The sequence below is a fragment of the Schistocerca nitens genome, chromosome 11 (assembly GCF_023898315.1).
Source record: "Schistocerca nitens isolate TAMUIC-IGC-003100 chromosome 11, iqSchNite1.1, whole genome shotgun sequence".
In the NCBI taxonomy this organism is placed as follows: Eukaryota; Metazoa; Arthropoda; class Insecta; order Orthoptera; family Acrididae; genus Schistocerca; species Schistocerca nitens.
The window spans coordinates 103,729,134-103,752,096 of NC_064624.1; the positions used below are offsets into that span (position 1 = coordinate 103,729,134).

The window sequence follows — 22,963 nt, forward strand, 5'->3', positions numbered from 1 at the left end:
TGTATGAAAATGCAGTGGTCGAAACTCGGGGCGGAGTAAAAAGCTCGTCTTCCACCTTTTTTTTAAATTTATTTACTGATGCAGAGGTTTTGGTGCCAGTATTTATCTTTGTGCCTGCAAAGCACGCCTGTGTAACGCTACATATATTCGACGGCAGAAGTTAGTTGTGGCGGCACCTACCAACATTTTTCAGAACTTCCGCTTACTTTGCACTCGATTCTAAGCGGCAGGCGGTTTTTTGGATTACAAAAACCGGAAAAAAAAGTGCAGCTTAGATTCGAGTAAATACGGTACTCTGGAAATTACCTTCACATCTGTTCAGTTAATTCCATTAAGAGCTAGGTGTTGAGTTGTATCTTCAAAGAAGAGTTGAGTCCAGTCACAAATCAGGTCCGATACTCAGTAAACTCTTCCCCCCTTCCCCCACTAAATGGCAGTGCAGTATGATGTGAAATGCCTTTCTGAAGTCAACGATCACGGCATCTGTCTGAGCACTGTCATCTGCAGCTCTACGGATTTCACGGATGAATGCAACTTCTGTGAACATTTTCTTCTTGTGGTCTCCCTGAAATGAAATGCTCCAGAACATCGATGTAGAACTCGTTATTCATCGTCTCACCAGGAGGGACAGACTCTTTTATTTTCAATCACCTCAGTAATTCAGTTCGCGCGACAGAATACGTTGAGATGTACCAAAACTTGTTCGTAAGATGTTGTAGACATCTCGGATGGTCTATCCTTAACCGTGCAGAAATACACCTCTCAGTTTCTGGACATTTACTGGTGTGATGCCAGTTGACTGCTGACTAGAAAGGTTACCAGCATCAACCGGTGTTCTCCAATTTTTGAAATGCCTAAGTGCTTCATTTGTCTGTGTCTGGCGCGAAGCATTATCTCGAAAAGCTTGGTTCGACACTTGGTGTGTTTCTGTAGCGTGATCCCCACACTTACAAACAAAACTTTATGCAGAGTTGCTGTTTTCTTCAAGGTTCCCAGCACAAAACCGCAAACTCGTGGTACCAGGCCAGTGGAAATACATTGAGGTGACAAAACACATGGGATAGCAATATGCAGGTATACAGGGTGTTACAAAAAGGTACTGCCAAACTTTCAGGAAACATTCCTCACAGACAAGGAAAGAAAATATGTTATGTGGACATGTGTCCAGAAACGCTTACTTTCCATTTTAGAGCTCATTTTATTACTTCTCTTCAAATCACATTAATCATGGAATGGAAACACACAGCAACAGAACGTACCAGCGTGACTTCAAACACCTTGTTACAGGAAATGTTCAAAATGTCCTCCGTTAGCGAGGATACGTGCATCCAGCCTCTGTCGCACGGAATCCCTGATGCGCTGGTGCAGCCCTGGAGAACGGCATATTGTATCACAGCCGTCCACAATACGAGCACGAAGAGTCTCTAAATTTGGTACCGTGGTTGCATAGACGAGAGCTTTCAAATGCCCCATAAATGAAAGTCGAGAGGGTTGAGGTCAGGAGAGCATGGAGTCCCATAGAATTGGTCCGCCTCTACCAACCCATTGGTCACCGAATCTGTTGTTGAGAAGCGTACGAACACTTTGACTGAAATGTGCAGGAGCTCCATCGTGCATTAACCACATGTGTCGTACTTGTAAAGGCAGATGTTCTTGCAGCACAGGTAGAGTATCCCGTATGAAATCACGATAACGTGCTCCATTCAGCGTAGGTGGACGAAACTAAAATGAGCTCTAACATGGAAAGTAAGCGTTTCCGGACACATGTCCACATAACATCTTTTCTTTATTTGTGTGTGAGGAATGTTTCCTGAAAGTTTGGCTGTACCTTTTCGTAACACCCTGTATAGATGACAGTAGTATTGTGTACACAAGGCACAAAAGACATTGCATCGGCAGAGCTGTCATTTCTACACAGGGGAGTCACGAAAAGGTTTCCGATGTAATTATGGCTGCACTAGAGGAATAAACAGGCTTTCAGCACGTGGAAAATTCCATTTCATAAATCGTTTGGGAAGCAATTTTCTGAGATCCACAGTGTGAAGACTGTGCCGAGAATACCAAATTCCAGGCATCACCTCTCACCACGGACAACACCGTGGCTGACTGCCTTCGCTTAACGACCGAGAGCAGCAGAATTTGCGTAGAGTTGTCTGTGCTTACAGCCGAGCACTGCACGGAATCGATGTGGGATGTGTGGCAAATGTATTACCTGGGACAGTGCAACGAAATTTAGCACGAATAGGCTACGGTAGAAGACGACTGACTGGAGTGTCTTTGCTGACAGCACGGCATCACCTGCAGCGGCTCTTCTGGGCTCTGACAGTATCGGTTGGACCCTAAAAGACTGGAAAACCGTAGCCTGGCCAGATGAGTTCCAATTTCAGTTGGTAAGAGCTGATGGTGGGGTCTGAGTGTGAGGCAGACCCCAAAAAGCTATGAACCCGAGTCGTCAACAAGGCACCGTGCAAACTGATTGTGGTTCCAGAATGGTGTGTGCTGTGTTTACACGAAATAGACCGGGTCCTCCGATCTGACTGAACCGATCGTTCACTGGCAGTGGTTATGTTTGGGTACTTGGAGATCGTCTGTAACCGTTTGTAGACTTCGCGTTCCCAAACAATGATGGAATTTTTTATGGATGGCAATGTGCTCTGTCACTGAGCCACAATTGTTTGCAATTGGTTGGAAGAACATTGTGCACAACCAGTAGGAGATATCCTGTAGCTTTTATCAGCCCAGTGTGTGCTCACCAGCGACACACAGCTGCCACTCACAACACAGATTTGAGAAATGTGTGTGAGGAGCACCTGATTTCACCAAAGTGTACGGGTCCGAAGATGGCGTTGATGCAACAACGAAACTAGTAGCGAAGTAAATAAATAATCTTAAGTACAGCTGCAGAAATTTCATTTTTAATAAAAATATTATGAGAAGGAAAGTTGCTACTCACCATATAGCGGAGATTCCGAGTCACAGGTAGGCACAACAAAAAGACTCTCACAATTACAGCTTTCGGCAGTTAATAGATAGACATACGCACAGGAGTGCTGTTGCTCGCAGTATGGTTTCAGTTGCCTGAGACTGCAGTCGTGTGGGTGAGTTGCGTTTGCATGCACACGTTTGAGAGAGAGAGAGAGAGAGAGAGAGAGAGAGAGAGAGAGAGTGTGTTGTGGTCAGCCTATTAAATGCCTTAACGGACTAAAGCTGTAATTGTGATAGTTTTTTTGTTGTGACTATCTGCGACTGCACATCTTCATTGTATAGTGAGTAGCACCTTTCTTTCTTATAATATTGTTTATGTAATTGTGTGTTCTCCTGCCGCACTTCGTGAGTAGATTTTTTATCTATCCAATTATATTTTCAAAAATTGTTTATTTTTGTTGAAAAGGATAGATTGCCACTCATCAGACAGAGGAAGCGTTGAATCGCAGACAGGCATAGTGAAACAGACTGCTAAACATTAAAGCTTTCAGTCAAAAAGAGCCCTCCTTACGAAATAGAAGACGAACAAATTCAGACGGACACAACTCGCACACGCACAGTCGTGCAAGGGCCCGACTGCAGTCTGCAACTTTATCTGAAATGGTCGGCAGTCTACTGGGGTCGGGTGGTGGGGGTAAGGACGAGGCGTAGGGGAGGGATAGGGAGTGATAGCAGGGTAGGAGTGGGGAGGGCGCAGAGACTCGACGGGGACAGGATAGGGTCTCTACGGGCACAGTTGGGAGGCTATGCTGGGATAGCGGAGTTGGAGGGGATAGGGAGAAAAGAGTAGAATACGGGTAGCGTAAAAGGCCATCCGGGACTGGAGCACCGAATCCCATTCTTCGCCAGGGACTCGACTACCTCTGTTCGTGCTCTGTAACGAGGAATATCCTCCCTACCTTTTCGACAGTGGTATTGCGCAACCTACCGAACCTACGTAATACCCTTATCCGACCCCACTCCACCCCCTTCAGAACCTCTTTTCTCGTGGCTCGTATCCCCGTAACAGTCCTAGACGCGAGACCTGTCCCGTACGTCCTCTGACCGGCATCTGCTCCGGCCCTGTCAGAGGCGGAGCTACCTGTGAAAGCAGTTCACAGAACTACAAACTAGGCCACAGCTGCACCGTATGCGGGTAGGACAACTGACGAGCTGTCCGTCCACACGAATAGTCGCTGCCAAACTGTGGCTGTCAGACAGCTGGACCCCACAGGTGCCGAACGTGCCGTCCGACACAGTGTGCTTCAGTGCGACGATTCACAGTCTGCCCCCATCGGGACCCTTCCCGCTGACAACAGCTTTCCTTAATTTCACAGGTGGGAACTCTCCCTGCCGTATATCCTTTGTTCCCAAAACTCCCCCCTGCCTAAATCTTCACCAGTCCCTGCTCTCCACTTACCTATGCCCTTTGCTGCTTCCCTTTGGCCACAGCACAGCACAGCACAGCACAGCCTACCTAGCTGCCTTATCCTGTCCCCCACCATGCCCTTGCACTCCCACAGCAGTGCAGCATCTTCCCTCACCCCACTACTACCCTGCTACCAGTATTGAACGGTGGATTTACTGTCAAAGTCTTTTCTTAAAGTATTTACTTTACTTACTGGCGATTCATCAAGAACATTAACACAGTTAATCACACTATGTGAGCATGGAAGTAGTTGCCAGTGGGTAACTGATGAAAACAAATTTCTTTCAACAAATGGAAACTTTTCATCCTAAAAGCCCTCTCTTAAAAAATATTAAAAATTATAGTTGGAAAGCACCCTTTAAATATCAAGTTACAATTTATTCAGAGGCAGAAATAACGTGTTTTTTGACAGTACGAGCTTTCGGGCTGAGAAGTTTGCTGCTCCCTTTTAACACGGCCGTAGTCACGACCGCTCACAACCACCTCTGAAAAACTACACTGGTGCAAATCTGCAACACACCAGATTACTTTAAACTGAAAATTTTAACAACTCACACACACATACAATTGATAGGAGGGATGGAAATAGTACAAAAGACTCACATTAAAAATTATTTGCCACCAAAAGTGCAACTTGTTTTTTAAAGAACTCTTACAGTGGAAGCGTGGCAACTTTATATACTAAATTGACCATTTAAATAAAATCCATCAAATGCAGTCTTACATAAAATATACAAACATGCTCCATATTACACATATACCGCCTCGCAAGATGATAGGCAGGATAAAAACATATTTCAGGAATTCGGCCTTTTACACCTTAAGCAATAAATTCGTTAACACCGAATCCGACTAAGATGACAGAGGCAGCTATTAATGTCGGGGATTACTGAACAACCTGAACCGCAGATTGCTCTAACCTGCCCCTACTCCACAAGGGAAAAACAGACCACCCAATTAATAAATAACCATCTTCCCACAGGTGGGAAAACGGGGAACAATGGTGGGACGACCCCAAAATAAAGCGGCTGGTGACCTCACCAAGAAAACAAGTAGAATTCAACAAGTAAATGAAACAACATATCTCCAATCACTTAACTTTTAATGAACTGTGATTTCTGGCAAAGACCTGACGCAGCACCCCCAACGCTCTTCCGAACTGTCCGCTGCCGACCACTCCGACGGACGCAGGAAGGCGCGGCGATCTCCCCTCTCACGGCGTCACAGCTCGCACCGACCAGCCCGATGCCGTGGTTTGACTCGTGTTACTCGCGTGTCGACCGCGAAGCCACTACCCCTCGCTATACAGTGCGGCCCACTGGATTCACGTGGCGACCTCACACGTGCCGACGTTCGAGGCAGACAAGTCACGTCATGTCTCAGTGCACGACCGATCGACCGATCGGTGCAACCGCCAGTGACCATTGCCTGAACAAACTCGAGCAGACTGGCGGCCTAACACATACTAACACTCCGGACGACAGGCAGACACTGACTGCCCCACACTGACCCGGCTGTCCAACTGACCAGACTCGCCCTTTTAACGAGCTCATAGTGCCCTTTAAATGCACGTGAACAGGCAACCTTTCGCCTTTCCCACTAGAGGGAGACACCAAAGCTGCGATTGCCACAGCGGCGCCACCGCCAGAAACGGAGGGCGACTGCTGTACACTACGTGCTGCGGTGCGCTCTTTAAGACAGCAAATTTTACCACTGCCCAAACAACTTTACTGAATGTCACAGGTGGGAACTCTCCCTGCTGTATATCCTTTGTTCCCAAAACTCCCCCAGCCTAAATCTTCACCAGTCCCTGTTCTCCACTTACCTATGCCCTTTGCTGCTTCCCTTTGGCCACAGGATACATCTTGCACTCCTCCCAGCACAGCCTACCTAGCTGCCTTATCCTGTCCCCCACCATGCCCTTGCACACTCCCACAGCAGTGCAGCATCTTCCCTCACCCCACTACTACCCTGCTATCCTCCTCCCCTCCCCCTCCCCCTCCCCCTAGCACAGTACCTACACCAAGAGGTTGCTGCTCATTTCAGGTGCAATTTCAGTTAGTTTCCAGTGGGCAAAGACAGTGGCCTTGCATATATGAGGTGGCTTGTGTTAATATATGTGTGTCCTATTTGGGAAGAACTTTTTCATTCAGAAGGTTAAATGTTTAGCAGTCTCTTTCGTGTGCTTGTCTCCAGCTCGAGAACATCTCCCATAGTGGCACCGCGGTGAGGATGCAAATCACGTTTTCTGTAAATACACACAGTGATGTTAGTGAGCGTCAGTTACGTTTGAGATTGGACGTGATGGACGGATGTTTTTCAAGAATGCCTTTAAGGTGACAAAGATGGCATTATGAACACCCCACACAGTTTGAACGAGGTTGTGTAATAGGGCTACAAGAAGCCGGATGTTCCTTCTGCGCACTAATATGTGGCAGGAATTTAGCCAATGTACACGACTGCTGGCTGTTGTGGTCAAGAGATGGTACGGTCTCTTAGAAGATTGGGTCCAGACAGTAGTGTGGCAACACCGAGAGGGAAGACCTTCATATTTGGCGTATAGCTCTGGCATCTGCAGCAGCAATTTGAGCAGTAGTTGGCACCGCAGTGGAACAACACACTAATTATTATCCTTGACAATGAAATGCTCTCAAATTTGGTTTCAACATCAGAACACAATACACTTGCACACTCTGCCGTGCGCTGTTTAATAAACTCGCCACCCGAAAAAGGTTTTTTTCGTTTAGCAATTATAGGCCACCTTGAAACTTGCTTCTGTAGCACTATTGTGAAGCGGTGTTTACTTCATAAATAACGTTTGTTGCTTCTTCGAGCGTTTCACGAACTCTGCCGCTTTTATTTTTCGTTCTTCATCTGAGAGTTTGCAGCCAAAGTCACTGTGTTTTGTTTCGTGATGTCGTTTAAAATTGTACTCCTTGAATACGGCAACTGTATCGTGGCATAGTAAACGTGCGGCTTTATTTCCCGCATCAGTAAAGAAATATTTGGTCTTCCAGTCTTCATTGAACAGATGGCACTTATCACCGACTTTACGCTTCTTCTTAGGAGTCATGATTGCACTGAGGGGGAAAAATAAATAAATAAATAAAATGTTATGTTGTACTGCTGCACAGACAAAACACAAGTAAACCACCCAAAAAAGAAGAAAATTGCTCTGAACGTCGTGCTATTTACTCGGCGCGGGAGAAATACCGCGCTCCCATCGGCCACCGCGTGGAGCATAAATTTGCGCCAGTAGCAGGATGCACAGTGCTTTTTTCCGTGCCCGTGGTGGCTGATGGTAGTGCTCCCATAACCCACTGCGCCCACGTGCAGCTAGGTTGGTTGCTTGACTTTAGAGACATCTGTCGGTAGTACGCACTACCGAGTTGCGCAGACGCACGCGGAGTTTTTAGTCGCTCGGGGAAGGGAAATTTTGTTTCTCCTATGATTTTTGTAAATGTCTTGGCGGGCCACCAAAACCCCTCTGCGGGCCACATGTGGCCTGCGGGCTACTATTTGCCCACCCCTGCACTAGTACAAATTGGTTACATCGAGGACAGCTCCGAGCCAGACACCCTGTAGTGTGCATTCCACCGACGCCCAACCACCACCACCTGCGACTTTAGTGCTGTCGAGTGAGAGCTCATTGGGGGGCAGGGTGAAGATCTGCTGTGTTTTCTGATGAAAGCTGGTTTTGTCTCAGTGCCAGTGACGGCCATCTGTCGGTTAGGAGGAGACCATATGAGGGCCTGCAACCGACCTCTCTGCAGCTAGACACACTGGACTTACACCTAGAGTTTCAGTTTGGTGTGTGATTTTGTGACAGCAGGAACACTCCTCGGTTATCCCGTGCACTCTGAATGCAAATTTGTACTTCAGTCTGGTGGTTTGACCTGTTGTCCTCTGTTCGTGAACAGCATTCCGGAGGCGTGCTTTTCGACATAACACTCGTGCACGTAACACTGTAATAGCCCGACGTGCTCTTCGGAGTGTCGACACGTTGCCTCGACCTGCTCGATCGCCAGATCTGTCTCCGATTGAGCACGTACGGAACGTCGTCGGACGATAACTCTGGCGACATCCCCGGCATTAAGTATCTCGAGTGTATCGGGCGTGGAACTCCGTACCGTAAACTGACATCCGACACCTGAACGACACTTTGCTTGCATATTTGCGTTCAAAATTCTGGTGGTTGCACCGGTTATTAATGTAAAATCATTTCACATTGGCAATCGCTCACTTATATTAACCTGTGATCTAGCTATGTTAATCCCTTAAATGTGTCATCTAGACAAATGTATTCCTGTAATTTCATTATTCTATATTAATTATTCCATGGTGTTGTGATTTTTTTTCCATCAGTGTATGTTTCTTATTTCTAAATGCTTTGACTTAACATTTTAATCATCTTATTAACTTTTTTTTATTTTTATTATTTTTCCCCTTCTGAAGCATTTCACATGTTGTGTTATTAATTTTTATTTATCTATTATAATATTTAAATCTTTAAAAGTATCGCTCTAATAGTAAATCAAAACAAAGTAATCTGTTTATATTGGCTGTGCAACAGACAAAATTTTATTTGTTACTAGATGTATATTTTTTCATCTACATCTACATAACTTCTAGGCATCCCATGCTTGAGACTTGGCAGTGGTTTCATAAAACAAATTCAATATTATTTTTTGACGCCCCATTATCCTATGACATGTGGGAAAAATGAACACCGTTCGAGGTCTGATCTGTATTATTATTTTGTTGTGATGGTCATTCCTCCCTGTGTAAGATGGAACTGACGAAATATTTTTGCATTCGGAGGAGGGAGTCGGCGATTGAAATTTTGTGAAAAGATCTTGCCACTGTGAAAAATACCACTGTTTTGATAATTGCCATACCAACTCGTTTATCATATTTGTGATACTCTCTCCCCTATTTTGCAGTAATATAAAATGAGCTGTCCTGTGAACTGTTTTTTTGGTGTCCACCACCAATTCTGTCTGATAAGGAGCCCATGCCGTGCAGCAGTACTCCACAAGAGGTCATACAGATGTCGTATAGGCAGTCTGTTTAGTGGGTTCCACCTAAAAAACAAAAGAAATAACAAATCACAGTTATAAGATAGCAATGGTGCAATCTCCTTCTGCAGAAGATAATTTTTTTAATGATCAAAACCTAGGTCCCCTACCCTCCTGGGGGCTCGCATTTCTATGGCATGGTTCGTGCTCGGCTACCACGGGCCCCCAGTCTTTGCAACATTTTTTCCCTTCTGGGTTGCATGTCTATCCTCTTGCTATCCTTTTCCCCTCCCTCAGGGAACACGTCTGGATTATTATTGGGAATGTTCTGCACTGTCTGTCGCTGACGTAAAAAATGTCTCACCTTAGTTTTTCACTGCATTTTCCTTCCTTTGTTTCCCCTCTCCTTGTGCTCCTGAAGACCGGCCCACGCATCTAGCACGCAAGAGGTGACTGGGTAACACGTAATTCCCAACCCCGGGTCGACAGGTAGGATTCCAGGATTCCGACGTACCCCCCGGTACAGGCCAGGCCCGGGGAGGGGGGTGATGGCCTGAGCTGTGACCTTCCCAAATTGACAGTTGGTCCCACTGTCAGGTGTGTGAACAATCACCTGAGGTGGGTACGCCCCATCTGAAAGGGGCCCCCAGTTGGAAGGAGGGCGCCATCGGAGACGCTGGCAGTCGTGGTGGATTTCCACACGATGAGTCGATCACCTTTGCAGTCGCCGTCTGTGAAATGTGAACATAATGAGGCTAGTGATTGCTGCACCACAGTTCCTCCTGGTCTCACGTACTGAAGACGGTCAGTCATTCGCCACTGTAAATCCGTTTATTATTCGGGAAGGTGTCGATGTAATTGCCGGCCCAGAGAAATCGTGCTCTCATTTACGGAATGTCACTTTGCTTTTGGAAACTAGTTCTGATCCTCGAGCACATCAACTGCTCGCTGCCTCGCTTCTCCGCAGCTACCCTGTTTGTGTCGAGGCCCGTAGAACTTCGAAATCTACCCGTAGTGTAATTTACATCGAGCTGCTCGACAGTCTGACCGAGGTCGCTGTCCGATCCTACATCTCCGGTCAGGGTGTCATTGCCGTCCGTCGTGTAATGAAAAAGGTAGGTTCCTCCTTAGTGCCCACTCTTTTCCTCATCTTTAATAGAGTGGTGCTAAAGTCCAAGTTCAAAGCAGGCTATGAAATCGTCACAGTCCGGCCGTTTATTATGAACCCGATGTGCTCCTACCGGTGTCATTGTTTCAACCGCACTAGAACTCTTGTTGACATCTGGCCAATTGTGTAACCTGTGGTAGGAACACGCACGAGGGTAATCGTCCGCCTCCTCCTCCCCGCCGTATCGACTGCAATGGCGGCCGTGCCACCTCCTCTCGGGATCGTCCCGCGTATCTCGACGAGCAGGCTGTCCGAGAGAGCCGGGTAAACGAAAAAGTGCCTTACTCGGTAGCTTGCATGTTACTGGGTAGTCACAGACCCTGCATTCTCCCATCTGGCACTTATAGTTCTGTTCTCGTTACCCCTCCGTCCGTGAAAGACGTGGCCCCACAGACGTGCAACCTCCAGTTCAGCTCTGGAGTTGTGAAATCAGCCGTTGCCGAGGTTGCATCGCTGTCCGCCCATCCGGCTGTGCGACGAGCCGTCAAACTCTCGCCTCTAGGGGCGAAGCCACCAGTTACGCAACCGGTAGGCGGGACAGGACAGGAGGAGTACTCCCGTGAACACTTCCCGACAACACCCGAGTGTCCCTCCAACCGAAAAGGCTCGAAGAAGTCCACTAAAGGCAAACGATCTCCTCCTTTGCCGACTCGGAGATCCTCTTCGACGGTGTCGACACGTGATACCTTAGCCCGGCCGGCTCGTATGTCGCCAGTGCGCACCAGCGACCATTTTTCGGCGTCGGACTCCACAGCCCGACCGCTCTAGCGAGCGATGCTTCTGTGGTCCCCGTGGAGCGGGATCCTCCTCCTTCTGTGCCCTGTAGTAGCGACTCTTGACAGGCTGTCACTCGGCAGCCGCCGAGGTGACACGCCTACGTCTCTTTTCCACCGTGACACTCCTCCGATGGAACGTTCGCGGCCTTCGGACCCGAAAGGAGGATTTACGGCTGTTTTTAGCATCGCAGCATCCCCTTGTACTCTGCCTTCAGGAAATGGAATTGTGCCCTCACGACTGCTTTGAGCTTACACATTTCCTACCTATTTGTTTTGATCTTCCCCTGAGGTCGGCATTCCGTCTCGTGTGGGCGTCGTGCTGCTCATTGCAAGATGACATTCGTAGTCAACCCGTCTCACTGACTACCAGTTTTCGAGGTGTCGCAGTTCGCCTTTTCATTCCCCACCTGACTTTTCCCCCTCTGTACCATTTACGTCCCTTCGTCATTCGATGTCACCGGGGCAAACGTCCTTCAATTTATTGGGCAGCTACCTCCCCCATTTTTGTTGCTCGGTGACTTCAATGCACGTCATCCCCTTTGGGGTTCTCCCGCGACCTGCCAGAGAGATGCCCTCTTGGCTGACCATCTTATCCGACTCACCCTCTTCTGCCTTAACACTGGAGCACCCAATTTCCTTTCCGACTCCTCGCACACCTATTCCCATTTGGACCTATCCTTCTGCACTGCCCAGTTTGCCCATCATGTCAGTTCTTTCTGACACCTACTCGAGCGACCATTTCCCGTGTGCTATCCGTTTGCTGACTCCTACACCGTCTGCGTGCGTGCCCCAATGGCAGCTTACTAAGGCTGACTGGCTGCTTTACTCTTCCCTGGCGACCTTCGAAGAATAGGATTTCCCCAGTTGTGATGACCAGGTGTACTACCTCGCCCGTGTTCCCCTTACTGCTGCAAAACATTCTGTTCCTCCCACATCTTGTCCCAGTCGCTTGGTGGAGTGAGGTGTGCCACGACACAGTGCGTGCACAGAAACGTGCTCTCCACGTTTTTAACCGTCACCCTAAAATGGTGAATTGCATTCGTTATAAACAGATGCGTGCAAAGTGTCCTCTCATTCTTCGAGAGAGTGAAAAAGCTAGCTGGATTTCATTCACTATTTCTTTTAGCAATTCCACTCCTTCCTCTGTCGTGTGGGCCAACCTCCGATGACTTTCTGGGACCGAGACCCGTTCCCCAATTTCCGGCCTGACATAGCAGACATTATCCTCATGGATGCTATTGCTATCTCCGACACCTCGGGCCACCATTTTGTGGAAGTTTTGAGCTCTTCCCACTGTTAATCTGCCTTCCTCCGTCGGAAATGAGCAGAGGAAGCTCAGGCGATACCCTTCTCTTCTCCGAATTGTGAGTGCTACAACGCCGCCTTTACTATGAGGGAGCTAGATCGTGCTCTCAGTTCGTCCCGATCCTCCGTCCCGGGGCCAGACGCCATCCACGTTCAGATCTTGCAGCACCTTTCTCTTGCTGGCAAGCACTTTCTACTTAACACGTTCAACCGCACCTGGGCAGAGGGCACATTTCCCAGACACCGGCGTGAAGCCACCGTCGTAATCGTACCTAAGCCCAGTAAGGACAAAAACCTTCCTTCTAGCTAACATCCCATCTCTTACCATCTGCATTCCCAAGGTGACGGAACATACGATTCGTGCCAAACTGGTACGGTGGTTCGAGTCTCGCAATTTACCGTCAAATGCACGGTGTGGATTTCGAGCACGGCGTTCTGCAGTTGACCATTTCATTATTACTTTGCCCACCCGTGTCGGGAATGGTTTTGTGCGGAAATCCCAGACTGTGGCTGTGTTTTTCAATTTGTAGAAGGCCTACGACACCTGCCGGAGAACTGGTATCCTCCATACTCTTCCCGTGCGGGGCTTCCGTGGCCGCTTGCGCTGTTTTCTTCGGGCATTTTTAGAAGATTGAGTTTTCAATGTGCGTGTGGATTCTGCCTTGTCAGACACCTTTATCCAGAAAAACAGTGTGCCTCAGGATTTTGTCCCGAGTGCCGTCCTCTTTGCTATCACCATTAATCCTATAATGGCCTGTCTCCCACTGGGCATCTCCAGCTCCCGTTTTTGTTGACGATTTTGCCATCCGTTGCAGTTCTCCAAGTAACTCACTGACTGAGCGGCACCTTCAACGATGTCTCGATCGTCTTTACACCTGGATCATCGACAGTGGCTTTCGCTTTTCCACTGACAAAACCGTCTGTATGAATTTCTGGTGATGCAATTGGTTTCTCCCACCATCTTTACATCTTGGGTCTGTTGCCCTTCCATTCGTTGAAACTACAAAATTCCTGGGGCTCGCGCTCAATAGGAAACACTCTAGATCCTCCTGTGTGTCTTACCTGGCAGCCCACTGTACACAGTTCCTCAGTGTCTTACGTGTCCTCAGTTGTACTTCCCTGGGTGCCTATCAAACCGTCCTCTTCCGTTTGTACCGGTCCCTCGCCCATTTGGAACTCGACTGTGGGTGCTCGGTTTATGCGTCTGCACGTCCGTCCGTCGTACGCCGTCTCGACACTGTCCCCCGTTCTGGCATCCGTTTGGCCACGGGCGCCTTTTACACCGACCCGGTTGAGTGTCTGTACACTGAAGCTGCTGAACTACCACTGTACTACCACTGAGACTTTCTTCTCAGTAGGTATGCAGGCTGTTTGTCTGCCGTGCGTGGCCACCTGTCCTGTGCCGCCTCCTTCGACGATTCTTTCGATTGCCAGTACGGTGTGTGTCCCTCTTCTCTGTTATCTCCTGGAGTCCACTTTCGGCACTTGATACGGCGGCGTAACTTCACACTACCGGTAAATTTCCCGGTGGGTGTGAGCTGTCCACCACCTTGCCTTCGTGAAGAGGCCCACGTTAACCTTGGCCGTCATTCGCTTCCTAACGAGACTACTACGGCCTCAGTCAGTCGCCTTCAGTTTCACGACCTTCGCGCGGAACTTCTCAATTGTACCTTTGTATACACTGACGGCTCTCTGACTGACTGTGGAGTCGGGTGTGCCCTCATCATCGGCACCCGTGTCCCTCGATACCGGCTTCCGGCACACTGCTCAGTATTTACAGCCGAGCTCTTTGCCCTGTATCGGGCCACGGAGTACGTCCGGCAACACAGCCTTTTTGATTGTGTCCTCTGCTCGGACTCACTCAGTGCCGTTCAAAGTCTGTGTGTGCGCTGTACACCGCCCGTCCCGTAGTGCAGTGGGTCCGCGAAAACTATCACTTGGTCACTCTCGGTGGAACCAGTGTGGTGTTTCCGTGGGTTTCCGGTCGTGTCGGTCTGGCAGGAAATGAGGCTGCTGACGCTGCTGCCGAGGTTGCAGTCCTCGTACCTCAGCCCGTGGGTACTTACATTCCCTCTGACGATTTCTGTGTTGCCGTCTGTCAGGAGGTGGTGTCCCTTTGGCATTACCAATGGTCCTCCCTCCACGGGAATAAGCTCCGGCTTATTAAGCTTCTCCCATTGGCTCGGACGACCTCTTCTCGACCCTCCCGCCAGGAGGAGGCCATTTTAAGTAGGCTGCGTATTGGGCTCTGCCTTTTTAGCCATCGTCGTGTGATAAGTGGCGCTACCCCACCACTTTGTACATGTTGCACCCAAGTTTTAACTGTCCACCATTTCCTGACGGACTGCCCATTTTTTAACCATTAACATTCCTACTTCTGTTTGCCATCTGAGTTGTCAGCCGTTTTAGCAAATGACACGTGGGCTGTCGATCGTGTCTTACTTCTTACCCACCGAAGCAGTACGGTGAAGGCTATTTAATATTTAGTTTTTGACATCTATTTCTGTATGGTTTCTTTCTTTAGCATTTTTTCCATGTGCGTGTTTTTAGCTGTCTTGTATTATGTCCATTGAGACTGACGTATAGTCGTTTTGTAACCCCTGTCTTTCTTCGTGTTCTGTAGTTTTGACTTGGATGCGTATGACCCCAGTTGGTTTTTGCACCCTAAAGCAAAGCAAAACAAAACCAAACCAAAAACCTAGGTCAAAGGTTCTATTAAACCTTCGTTATTCAACTGGTTGGCTGATTCTTTCACCCTTTCCAAGGAAATGCAGAATATAAAAAGTTTCAAAAGTTTTGGTGCTAAACAACTGTAGAAGTGTGTTGCAGAACCTGCACATCATAGCAATTGAAGTCAAGCTAGTACCTGTGTAATAGGTAATGTGAGGGTACAGAATTTGTGTAATGTTTGTTGAATATGTTGGCTTTCTACTATAGGTCGCTAGCAGTTTTACCTTCAATCTTAATGATGTTTTTTCTGCCTACATTTCTATTTACATATTTTTATTGATATATCCTGATATATGAGTTATTATCAACCTTCATAGCTTGTATTAAAGTTTTTTTATATAGAAACAATAGAAACTCAATGCCGGAATATCAACACTGCAGGAAAAGATAGATTGCTACTTGCTGTAAAGATGACTTGTTGAGTTGCAGACAGGCACAATTGAAAGACCTTGCTTTTGTGTATGAATTGTTTTTCTCTTTCCTTTTCTGATTAAGGCTGTTGCCAAAAGCTTATGTGTAAGTATATTTTAATTGTACATATCTGTGACTTAATGTGTCACTTTTATGATAAGTAGCAATCTGTCTTTTCCTACACTATTAATTTGTTTATACAGCTACTTTTCCCATGTTGTTTCAGTGTTTCAGTATTCCTGACTGATTTCTTTAACTTTCTGAGGGTGTCTGCTTATTTTCTTATTCCCTGGATTACTTATGTGTTTGCTTTAATTTTAATTTTGAGTCATTTAATTAGAAACACAGCATTGTAACAATGTCTATAACTTGTAAGAAATGACTGAAACTTATATATGTACATTGCAGATACATAACCTGTGCCAAGTTACATTTTTAACAAGTGATTAAAAACCTTTAGGCTATTGTCACTAGTAAATCTTCTTTTTCTGTATGTATCATTGACCATTCGATCCTTATTTGTTGTAATATTATCTTCAATGTGACTGGCTTATTGTCCAATAACCTGGTGTCTGTTACGTCAGTGATATATTCACATTTGTTCATATTGAAAAAATATTTGGTCAGTTATTGGTTTAGTCTGATTTATACATTTAGTGTCTATATGTGTGGTTGCTGTCATAGTACAAGACAAGAATAGATTGATGAGCTGTTAGTGTTTAGCACAGTCATTTTAAAATTAACATTGATATTGTCAAGAACAATTGCACTTTAAACAAAAATGTTGATTCTAACACCCAAGTGCAGTATTCAAAATCTGTTTCCATGCATTTTATTTTAGTAAGTTTAATTTCTCTTGAATGAAGCCCCGCCCTAACATATATTCATGTTCAATTTCCTTTATGGGGCTACAACACTTGCGTATTATTTCAAAATCTTGAATAACAGCGGTACATGCTGCATCCCTTTGAGCCAGTGCTCTTTTATACATAAGACTTTAAATAACAATATTATGAAAAGGATAGTTGCTTCTCACCATGCAATGGAGATGCTGAGTCGCAGATAGGCACAACAAAAAAATTTTCAGAAAATGAGCGTTCGGCCAACAAGGCCTTTGCCGGAGATTTTTTTTTCCTATCTCCAACAAAGGTCTTGTTGACTGAAAGCTCATTTTCTGACAGTCTATTCGTAGTGTCTGTCTGTGACTCAGCATCTCCACTATATGATGAGTAGCAACTGTCCTTTTTCAAAATATTGTTACATTCCACCCTGCATTTTACATTGTTGAATTTTGCCTGAAGGCTTTAAATAGTCATTCAGAAGGACTTAAGTTTCACCTAACTTGCTACCTCAATTAGTCCTGTGCATTTTGATAGTAAACTGTAAATAGATTTTTCTATTCTGATTTTGGTGCATTATTTACCTTTATGTTTGCATGGTGCTGCCTACAAATAAAAAGATCTGAGATGGATTGGTGGACCCATTTTCCATCTGGATTGAAGTAAAACATTTCCATCTGATGTGGCCTCTGTCAATTTAAGAAATTCAGTGTATGTGGGATGTAACATCTCACATCTCGTGCAGTTGCGACTTAACACAGCCTGATAAGTTTTGTGGTTGTAATGTAGTGTGGTGTGGTTTTTGCTTTATTATGTTTTTATTCACACTTGGTTTGGAATCATGAAGATGCTCACTCGGCCTACCGGTGTGGCCGTGCGGTTTAGACGCTTCAGTCTGGAACCACGTGACCGCTACGGTCGCAGGTTCGAATCCTGCCTCGGGCATGGATGTGTGTGATGTCCTTAGGTTAGTTAGGTTTAATTAGTTCTAAGTTCTAGGCGACTGATGACCTCTGAAGTTAAGTCGCATAGTGCTCAGAACCATTTGATGCTCACTTGGAAGAGTATTTATATGGTGCCAATTCATTTTTGTTTGCCACTGGCAGTAGGAGGAAAAGGAAAAAACTGTTATTAGTTGTTCTTCATGTTGCAGCAGTCATAGTGAATGGACACTAGCCAAAAATACAGTTGCATTTCATGTCCGACTCTGCTCAATATAGTGCTGAGCTGGTAAAAAATTTGATGTAGCCTAGATCGTTTGAAAAACAAACATTATTAACACACATACAGGGTGTGCAGATATTTTTATATGCTGTACCTTAATATTTAAACACAACTGTTTATTGCCACAAACACATCACAAACTTTATGACCTGATGTTTTCTGCACGGTTATGACTAGCTCCGTGGCCATAACTGACTGCTCTAGTCGGCGTGGACTATCTGTATTGCATCCACATTTCAGTACCTGACCTGGCCCCCAGAGAAAAATAGACATTAACGGGTGGCTTGTGCCATGCGTAAGTGGAGGTACAACCCGACCTAAAAATATGGGACTTGTAATAGCTAAATTATGTGACTGAAAATTATGTAAATACTGATGTAATGTTGTTCAGTACAGTGTCCTCAGTCACCAATAGAAATATGTGCACTCACACTCACTAAACCCTTTATATTTAAGCCAATCCAGAAAGCAGAAATTGCGTATAGACAGCAAGTGGCTTGATTGAAAAGATTGGGGGTTTAAGATTTGAAAGAAACAGTTCGTAATATGGCTGGTACAGCAACCAGTACGTATGATATGAAGAAACGAGCAGTCTTGTTCACAGCATTGTAATTTTTTTTTAATTTGCCAAGGATGTGTTACTCCTTTATTTAGGCATCTTTGGATTGACCTTCTGAAGAAATAAAAAGTATCTTAATAGAGGTGTGACTCCATTTAGTGAGATGGATTACCAAGAAAATATTAAACAACTTACTAATATTTGGTATTGAATGGGTACGTGGGATACCGTGCATAAAATATCCCAGCTGGTAAATGCCCTTAGTAAAGCTTCTAAAACACTACACAGTGTCCTATAAAATAGAAAAAAAATATTTAACACACTTTGTCCCTAAATTGACAAACAACACTGTAAATAAGAAGGAAGCAGCAGATAAACTTATTATGGCACGTGGTGCAGTCCAACCTAGCCGGAATGGGAACGAGCCTACAGTAAAGCTCTACAGCAAAACACTCCGAATGTGTAGTGCGTATTCTCTTGCACACGTCACACTGAATATGGAAACATACGAGGCCTCAAAGACTAGTGCGCGCAGCTCTCGGCAGATGGTGCGTGCAGGCTGTGAGCTGTGACGGCATTCAGTTGCTAAATCTTGTCATAACAATAAACTGCAACAGTTGTTATAGATGACTGGTGTTCTAAAAATTGCTGATAAAATGTTTACATTAATAGTCAGAATAATCAGAGTGAATAAAAATTAAAAGCTAAACTATATAAAAAGTACATTGCTATGATGGGAAAGCATAAAAGTACAGAGGGGAGCTCTGAATACCAATGCAGTGTGTCCCACGTACTATTATAGCAAACACTATTGTACATACCTGAATCTCCCTAAAGCTAGAATCTATACCCGTAACCCCGCCCCCCTCTCCTCAACGCACAAAATCGTGCCGTGCTACCTATGCCACGCTACCTATCCGTCATTGCTGACTAACAGTGTACAGATGCCAAAGAAGTGCAGCATTGAAGCCGTACAATAGACTTCAGTGGGACACTGGTAAATGCAAATACAAACATAAAATCAACATTTGTCAGTAGTGACAGGTAGATAGCAGAGCATGATCTCTAATACTACTCAGGACACCAAAATTGATATTCAGAGCTCCCCTCTGTACTTTTGTGCTTTTCCATGATAGCAATGGGTTATTTTATATACTTTAATTTTTATTATTATTTCAAAGCTAGATCAGAAATGTAAGGACTATGGTATGAAGATTAGCATCTCCAAAACCAAAGTAATGTCAGTGATAAAGAGATATAAACGGATTGAGTGCCAAATAGGAGGAACAAAGTTAGAACAGGTGGATGGTTTCAAGTACTTGGGATGCATATTCTGACAGGATGGCAACATAGTGAAAGAACCGAAAGCAAGCTGTACCAAAGCTAATGCAGTGAGCACTCAGCTAAGATCTACTCTCTTCTGCAAGAAGGAAGTAAGTACCGAGACTAAGTTATCTGTGCACTGTTCAATCTTTCGACCAACTTTGTTGTATGGGAGCGAAAGCTGGGTGGATTCAGGTTAACTTATCGATAAGGTTGAGGTTACGGATATGAAAGTAGCTAGGATGATTGCAGGTACTAGTAGATGGGAACAATGGCAGGAGGGTGTCCACAATGAGAAAATCAAAGACAAACTGGGAATGAACTCTCTAGATCTAGCAGTCAGGGCGAACAGGCTTAGATGGTGGGGTCATGTTACACGCATGAGAGAAGCAAGGTTACCCAAGAGACTCACGGGTTCAGTAGTAGAGGGTAGGAGGAGTCGGGGTAGACCAAGGAGAAGGTACCTGGATTCAGTTAAGAATGATTTTGAAGTAATAGGCTTAACATCAGAAGAGGCACCAATGTTAGCACTGAATGCACCTTGGAGGAATTTTATAAGGGGGAGTATGCTCCAGACTGAATGCTGAAAGGCATAATCAGTCTTAGATGATGATGATGATGATGATGATGATGATGATGATGATGATGACGATGATTCACCCTGATTATTTTTACTATTAATGTAAACATTTTATCAGCAATCTTTAGGACACTAGTCATGTATAATAACTGTTACAGTTTAATGTTACGACAAGATTTAGCAACTGAATACCATCATAGCTCACAGCCTGCTTGCACCATCTGCCGTGAGCTGCACACACTACTTTTAGGGGCCCGGTATGTTTTCGTATTCATTGTGACGTCTGCAAGAGAATGTGCACTACGTATCCGGCACGTTTTCATGTAAAGCTTTACTGTGGGCCTGATCTCGTTTGGTCTCCATCGGACTGCGTCACATGCCATAGTAAGGTAATCTGCTGCTTCCTTCTTATTTCCAGTGTGTGTTGTTTGTCAATTTAGGGACAAAGCAGGTTATGTATTTTTTAAAAATACTTTTTGGGCATCAGCTGTTTTATTCTATTTTATAGGACACAGTGTGCAGTGTTTTTAAAGCTTTACCAAAGGGCATTTACTTGCTTGGGATATTTTGTGTGTGGTATTCCATGCACTCATCACTACCAAATATCAGTAAGTTGGTTAATATATTCGTGGTAATCCAACCTAACTAAGTGGGGTTCTTATAACCAAGACTGCTTGTTGTTGTGGTCTTCAGTCCTGAGACTGGTTTTATGCAGCTCTCCATGCTACTCTATCCTGTGCAAGCTTCTTCATCTCCCAGTACTTGCTGCAACCTACATCCTTCTGAATTTGCTTAGTGTATTCATCTCTTGGTCGCCCTCTACGATTTTTACCCTCCACACTGCCCTCCAATGCTAACTTTGTGATCCCTTGATGCCTCAGAACATGTCCTACCAACCGGTCCCTTCTTCTTGTCAAGTTGTGCCACAAACTCCTCTTCTCCCCAATCCTATTCAGTACCTCCTCATTAGTTATGTGATCTACCCATCTAATCTTCAGCATTCTTCTGTAGCACCACATTTCGAAAGCTTCTATTCTCTTCTTGTCCAAACTAGTTATCGTCCATGTTTCACTTCCATACATGGCTACACTCCATACAAATACTTTCAGAAACGACTTCCTGACACTTAAATCTATACTCGATGTTAACAAATTTCTCTTCTTCAGAAACACTTTCCTTGCCATTGCCAGTCTACATTTGATATCCTCTCTACTTCGACCATCATCAGTTATTTTGCTCCCCAAATAGCAAAACTCCTTTAGTACTTTAAGTGTCTCATTTCCTAATCTAATTCCCTCAGCATCACCCGACTTAATTCGACTACATTCCATTATCCTTGTTTTGCTTTTGTTGGTGTTCATCTTATATCCTCCTTTTAAGACACTGTCCATTCCGTTCAACTGCTCTTCCAAGTCCTTTGCTGTCTCTAACAGAATTACAATGTCAATGGCAAACCTCAAGGTTTTTATTTCTTCTCCATGGATTTTAATACCTAGACCAAATCTTTCTTTTGTTTCCTTTACTGCCTGCTCAATATACAGATTGAATAACATCGGGGAGAGGCTACAACCCTGTCTCACTCCCTTCCCAACCACTGCATCCCTTTCATGCCCCTTGACTCTTTATAATTGCCATCTGGTTTCTGTACAAATTGTAAATAGCCTTTCGCTCCCTGTATTTTACCCCTGTCACCTTTAGAATTTGAAAGAGAGTATTCCAGTCAACATTGTCAAAAGCTTTCTCTAAGTCTACAAATGCTAGAAACGTAGGTTTGCCTTTCCTTAATCTTTCTTCTCAGATAAGGCGTAAGGCCAGTATTGTCTCACGTGTTCCAATATTTCTACGGAATCCAAACTGATCTTCCCCGAGGTTGGCTTCTACTAGTTTTTACATTCGTCTGTAAAGAATTGGCGTTAGTATTTTGCAGCTGTGGCTTATTAAACTGATTGTTCGGTAATTTTCACATCTCTCAACACCTGCTTTCTTTGGGATTGGAATTATTATATTCTTCTTGAAGTCTGAGGGTATTTCGCCAGTCTCATAAATCTTGCTCACCAGATGGTAGAGTTTTGTCAGGACTGGCTCTCCCAAGGCCGTCAGTAGTTCTAATGGAATGTTGTCTACTCCCGGGGCCTTGTTTCGACTCAGGTCTTTCAGTGCTCTGTCAAACTCTTCACGCAGTATTGTATCTTCCATTTCGTCTTCATCTACATTCTCCTCCATTTCCAGAATATTGTCCTCAAGTACTTCGCCCTTGTATAGACCCTCTATGTACTCCTTCCACCTTTCTGCTTTCCCTTCTTTGCTTAGAACTGGGTTTCCATCTGAGATCTTGATATTCATACAAGTGGTTCTCTTTTCTCCAAAGGTCTCTTTAATTTTTTTGTATTTATAACCCTGTATTCACCAGACCAAAAGTCTTGTTCCTCCTGCCACCAAACTTCACTAATTCCCACTATATCTAACTTTAACCTATCCATTTCCCTTTTTAAGTTTTCTAACCTACCTGCCCGATTAAGGGATCTGACGTTCCACGCTCCGATCCGCAGAACGTCAGTTTTCTTTCTCCTGATAATGACGTCCTCTTGAGTAGTCCCCACCCGGAGATCCGAATGAGGGACTATTTTACCTCCAGAA

The 22,963-nt window shown here is 45.2% G+C and overlaps 1 protein-coding gene across 3 annotated transcripts in view; it reads left to right on the forward strand.

The window, feature by feature from the left end:
• LOC126213133 (sorting nexin-13-like) overlaps positions 1-22,963 on the forward strand; it is a 399,760-nt gene that overhangs the window by 374,025 nt on the left and 2,772 nt on the right. The gene's annotated exons all lie outside the window — the stretch shown is intronic.